General features: G+C 53.6%; 1 protein-coding gene across 1 annotated transcript in view; it reads left to right on the top strand.

The window, feature by feature from the left end:
- Positions 1 to 7068, top strand: part of LOC123765117 (uncharacterized) — a 936064-nt gene that overhangs the window by 559685 nt on the left and 369311 nt on the right. The window lies entirely within an intron of this gene.

Here is a 7068-nt window from a genome sequence, read left to right as displayed (position 1 = left end):
ACCATAGTCACCATCATGGTGAGGACCATAGTCACCACCATCATGGTGGGGACCATAGTCACCACCATCATGGTGAGGACCATAGTCACCACCATCATGGTGAGGACCATAGTCACCACCATCATGGTGAGGACCATAGTCACCACCATCATGGTGAGGACCATAGTCACAACCATCATGGTGAGGACCATAGTCACCACCATCATGGTGAGGACCATAGTCACCACCATCATGGTGAGGACCATAGTCACCACCATCATGGTGAGGACCATAGTCACCACCATCATGGTGAGGACCATAGTCACCACCATCATGGTGAGGACCATAGTCACCACCATCATGGTGAGGACCATAGTCACCACCATCATGGTGAGGAACATAGTGTCCATCATCATGGTGAGGACCATAGTCACCACCATCATGGTGGGGACCATAGTCACCACCATCATGGTGGGGACCATAGTCACCACCATCATGGTGAGGACCATAGTCTCCATCATCATGGTGAGGACCATAGTCACCATCATAATGAGGACCATAGTCACCATCATGGTGAGGACCATAGTCCCCACCATCATGGTGGGGACCATAGTCACCACCATCATGGTGAGGACCATAGTCACCATCATGGTGGGGACCATAGTCACCATCATGGTGAGGACCATAGTCTCCATCATCATGGTGAGGACCATTGTCACCATCATGGTGAGGACCATAGTCACCATCATAGAGAGGACCATAGTCACCACCATCATGGTGAGGACCATAGTCACCATCATGGTGGGGACCATAGTCACCACCATCATAGAGAGGACCATAGTCACCATCATGGTGAGGACCATAGTCACCATCATGGTGAGGACCATAGTCTCCATCATCATGGTGAGGACCATAGTCACCATCATGGTGAGGACCATAGTTACCATCATGATGAGGACCATAGTCACCACCATCATGGTGGGGACCACAGTCACCATCATGGTGAGGACCATAGTCACCATCATGGTGGGAACCATAGTCACCACCATCATTGTGAGGACCATAATCACCATCATGGTGAGGACCATAGTCACCATCATGGTGGGGACCATAGTCACCACCATCATTGTGAGGACCATAGTCACCATCATGGTGGGGACCATAGTCACCACCATCATGGTGAGGACCATAGTCACCATCATGGTGAGGACCATAGTCACCATCATGGTGAGGACCATAGTCACCATCATGGTGGGGACCATAGTCACCATCATGGTGAGGACCATAGTCCCCACCATCATGGTGGGGACCATAGTCACCACCATCATGGTGGGGACCATAGTCACCACCATCATGGTGGGGACCATAGTCACCATCATGGTGGGGACCATAGTCACCATCATGGTGAGGACCACAGTCTCCATCATCATGGTGAGGACCATAGTCACCATCATGGTGAGGACCATAGTCACCATCATGGTGAGGACCATAGTCACCACCATCATGGTGGGGACCATAGTCACCACCATCATGGTGGGGACCATAGTCACCACCATCATGGTGGGGACCATAGTCACCATCATGGTGAGGACCATAGTCACCACCATCATGGTGAGGACCATAGTCACCATCATGGTGGGGACCATAGTCACCATCATGGTGAGGACCATAGTCACCATCATGGTGGGGACCATAGTCACCATCATGGTGGGGACCATAGTCACCACCATCATGGTGAGGACCATAGTCACCATCATGGTGGGGACCATAGTCACCATCATGGTGGGGACCATAGTCACCACCATCATGGTGGGGACCATAGTCACCATCATGGTGGGGACCATAGTCACCATCATAGTGGGGACCATAGTCACCACCATCATGGTGAGGACTATAGTCACCATCATAGTGGAGACCATAGTCACCATCATGGTGGGGACCATAGTCACCACCATCATGGTGAGGACCATAGTCACCATCATGGTGGGGACCATAGTCACCATCATGGTGGGGACCATAGTCACCATCATGGTGGGGACCATAGTCACCACCATCATGGTGAGGACCATAGTCACCATCATGGTGGGGACCATAGTCACCATCATGGTGGGGACCATAGTCACCACCATCATGGTGAGGACCATAGTCACCACCATCATGGTGGGGACCATAGTCACCCATCATGGTGGGGACCATAGTCACCATCATGGTGGGGACCATAGTCACCATCATGGTGGGGACCATAGTCACCACCATCATGGTGGGGACCATAGTCACCATCATGGTGGGGACCATAGTCACCATCATGGTGGGGACCATAGTCACCCATCATGGTGGGGACCATAGTCACCCATCATGGTGGGGACCATAGTCACCACCATCATGGTGGGGACCATAGTCACCATCATGGTGGGGACCATAGTCCACCATCATGGTGAGGACCATAGTCACCACCATCATGGTGGAGGACCATAGTCACCATCATGGTGGGGACCATAGTCACCCATCATGGTGGGGACCATAGTCACCACCATCATGGTGGGACCATAGTCACCATCATGGTGGGGACCATAGTCACCATCATGGTGGGGACCATAGTCACCATCATGGTGGGGACCATAGTCACCACCATCATGGTGAGGACCATAGTCACCATCATGGTGGGGACCATAGTCACCATCATGGTGGGGACCATAGTCACCACCATCATGGTGGGGACCATAGTCACCATCATGGTGGGGACCATAGTCACACCATCATGGTGGGGACCATAGTCACCATCATGGTGGGGACCATAGTCACCATCATGGTGGGGACCATAGTCACCATCATGGTGGGGACCATAGTCACCATCATGGTGGGGACCATAGTCACCACCATCATGGTGGGGACCATAGTCACCACCATCATGGTGAGGACCATAGTCACCATCATGGTGGGGACCATAGTCACCATCATAGTGGGGACCATAGTCACCACCATCATGGTGAGGACCATAGTCACCATCATGGTGGGGACCATAGTCACCATCATGGTGGGGACCATAGTCACCATCATGGTGGGGACCATAGTCACCTTCATGGTGGGGACCATAGTCACCACCATGATGGTGGGGACCATAGTCACCACCATCATGGTGGGGACCATAGTCACCATCATGGTGGGGACCATAGTCACCATCATGGTGGGGACCATAGTCACCATCATGGTGGGGACCATAGTCACCACCATCATGGTGAGGACCATAGTCACCATCATGGTGGGGCCCATAGTCACCATCATGGTGGGGACCATAGTCACCATTATCATGGTGGGGACCATAGTCACCTTCATGGTGGGGACCATAGTCACCACCATGATGGTGGGGACCATAGTCACCACCATCATGGTGGGGACCATAGTCACCATCATGGTGGGGACCATAGTCACCATCATGGTGGGGACCATAGTCACCATCATGGTGGGGACCATAGTCACCATCATGGTGGGGACCATAGTCACCATCATGGTGGGGACCATAGTCACCATCATGGTGGGGACCATAGTCACCATCATGGTGGGGACCATAGTCACCACCATCATGGTGGGGACCATAGTCACCATCATGGTGGGGACCATAGTCACCATCATGGTGGGGACCATAGTCACCATCATGGTGGGGACCATAGTCACCCATCATGGTGGGGACCATAGTCACCACCATCATGGTGGGGACCATAGTCACCATCATGGTGGGGACCATAGTCACCATCATGGTGGGGACCATAGTCACCATCATGGTGGGGACCATAGTCACCACCATCATGGTGGGGACCATAGTCACCATCATGGTGGGGACCATAGTCACCATCATGGTGGGGACCATAGTCACCATCATGGTGGGGACCATAGTCACCATCATGGTGGGGACCATAGTCACCATCATGGTGGGGACCATAGTCACCATCATGGTGGGGACCATAGTCACCACCATCATGGTGGGGACCATAGTCACCATCATGGTGGGGACCATAGTCACCATCATGGTGGGGACCATAGTCACCACCATCATGGTGGGGACCATAGTCACCATCATGGTGGGGACCATAGTCACCATCATGGTGGGGACCATAGTCCACCATCATGGTGGGGACCATAGTCACCCATCATGGTGGGGACCATAGTCACCATCATGGTGGGGACCATAGTCACCATCATGGTGGGGACCATAGTCACCATCATGGTGAGGGACCATAGTCACCATCATGGTGAGGACCATAGTCACCACCATCATGGTGGTGACCATAGTCCCCACCATCATGGTGGGGACCATAGTCACCATCATGGTGGGGACCATAGTCACCATCATGGTGGGGACCATAGTCACCATCATGGTGGGGACCATAGTCACCATCATGGTGAGGACCATAGTCACCATCATGGTGAGGACCATAGTCACCACCATCATGGTGGGGACCATAGTCACCATCATGGTGGGGACCATAGTCACCATCATGGTGGGGACCATAGTCACCATCATGGTGGGGACCATAGTCACCATCATGGTGGGGACCATAGTCACCATCATGGTGGGGACCATAGTCACCATCATGGTGGGGACCATAGTCACCATCATGGTGGGGACCATAGTCACCACCATCATGGTGGGGACCATAGTCACCACCATCATGGTGGGGACCATAGTCACCATCATGGTGGGGACCATAGTCACCATCATGGTGGGGACCATAGTCACCACCATCATGGTGGGGACCATAGTCACCATCATGGTGGGGACCATAGTCACCATCATGGTGGGGACCATAGTCACCATCATGGTGGGGACCATAGTCACCATCATGGTGGGGACCATAGTCACCATCATGGTGGGGACCATAGTCACCATCATGGTGGGGACCATAGTCACCACCATCATGGTGGGGACCATAGTCACCATCATGGTGGGGACCATAGTCACCATCATGGTGGGGACCATAGTCACCACCATCATGGTGGGGACCATAGTCACCATCATGGTGGGGACCATAGTCACCATCATGGTGGGGACCATAGTCACCACCATCATGGTGGGGACCATAGTCACCACCATCATGGTGGGGACCATAGTCACCATCATGGTGGGGACCATAGTCACCATCATGGTGGGGACCATAGTCACCATCATGGTGAGGACCATAGTCACCATCATGGTGAGGACCATAGTCACCACCATCATGGTGGGGACCATAGTCACCATCATGGTGGGGACCATAGTCACCATCATGGTGGGGACCATAGTCACCATCATGGTGGGGACCATAGTCACCATCATGGTGGGGACCATAGTCACCATCATGGTGGGGACCATAGTCACCATCATGGTGGGGACCATAGTCACCATCATGGTGGGGACCATAGTCACCACCATCATGGTGGGGACCATAGTCACCACCATCATGGTGGGGACCATAGTCACCATCATGGTGGGGACCATAGTCACCATCATGGTGGGGACCATAGTCACCACCATCATGGTGGGGACCATAGTCACCATCATGGTGGGGACCATAGTCACCATCATGGTGGGGACCATAGTCACCATCATGGTGGGGACCATAGTCACCATCATGGTGGGGACCATAGTCACCATCATGGTGGGGACCATAGTCACCATCATGGTGGGGACCATAGTCACCACCATCATGGTGGGGACCATAGTCACCATCATGGTGGGGACCATAGTCACCATCATGGTGGGGACCATAGTCACCACCATCATGGTGGGGACCATAGTCACCATCATGGTGGGGACCATAGTCACCATCATGGTGGGGACCATAGTCACCATCATGGTGGGGACCATAGTCACCACCATCATGGTGGGGACCATAGTCACCACCATCATGGTGAGGACCATAGTCACCATCATGGTGAGGACCATAGTCACCACCATCATGGTGAGGACCATAGTCACCATCATGGTGAGGACCATAGTCACCACCATCATGGTGAGGACCATAGTCACCATCATGGTGGGGACCATAGTCACCATCATGGTGAGGACCATAGTCACCACCATCATGGTGAGGACCATAGTCACCATCATGGTGAGGACCATAGTCACCACCATCATGGTGAGGACCATAGTCACCATCATGGTGAGGACCATAGTCACCACCATCATGGTGAGGACCATAGTCACCATCATGGTGGGGACCATAGTCACCATCATGGTGAGGACCATAGTCACCACCGTTGTGTGTGTGTGTGTCAAGGTTTTTCTCCACAACTCAGCTCTTCACATATTCTTAACTGTGACGGCCTGATACTTTTACTCTGCCACATCCTTTTATAATCTACTTATGTTAATTAATGTACAGCCTGACCTGGCGTGACCTGACCTGGCGTATCCTGACCTGGCGTGACCTGACCTGACCTGGCCTGGATTGGCATGGCCTGGCCTGGCCTAGTCTGGCCTGGCCTAGTCTGGCCTAGTCTGGCCTGGCCTGGCCTAGTCTGGCCTAGTCTTGCCTGGCCTGGCCAGACCTGGCCTAGTCTGGCCTGGCCTAGTCTGGCCTGACCTGGCCTGGCCTGACCTGGCCTAGTCTGGCCTGGCCTAGTCTGGCCTGGCCTGGCCTGACCTGGCCTGACCTGGCCTAGTCTGGCCTGGCCTAGTCTGGCCTGGCCTGGCCTGACCTGGCCTGGCCTGACCTGGCCGTGCAGGTTTGTCCTTTATAAGACAAACACACAAGATATATTACATTGCATAATTTACTCCCTTCAACTCATGGACATTCTGAATGTTAAAGATACTGTATCTTATTATACGTTCAGGGGGAGCCGGTCGGCCGAGCGGACAGCACGCTGGGCTTGTGATCCTGTGGTCCCGGGTTCGATCCCGGGCGCCGGCGAGAAACAATGGGCAGAGTTTCTTTCACCCTATGCCCCTGTTACCTAGCAGAAAATAGGTACCTGGGTGTTAGTCAGCTGTCACGGGCTGCTTCCTGGGGGTGGAGGCCTGGTCGAGGACCGGGCCGCGGGGACACTAAAGCCCCGAAATCATCTCAAGATAACCTCAAGATAACCAGGGGCTCTGGTCCCCCTGTAACT

This window comes from Procambarus clarkii, chromosome 29 (assembly GCF_040958095.1).
Source record: "Procambarus clarkii isolate CNS0578487 chromosome 29, FALCON_Pclarkii_2.0, whole genome shotgun sequence".
NCBI classification, from domain to species: Eukaryota; Metazoa; Arthropoda; class Malacostraca; order Decapoda; family Cambaridae; genus Procambarus; species Procambarus clarkii.
This window is presented reverse-complemented; position numbering and strand designations above follow the sequence as displayed.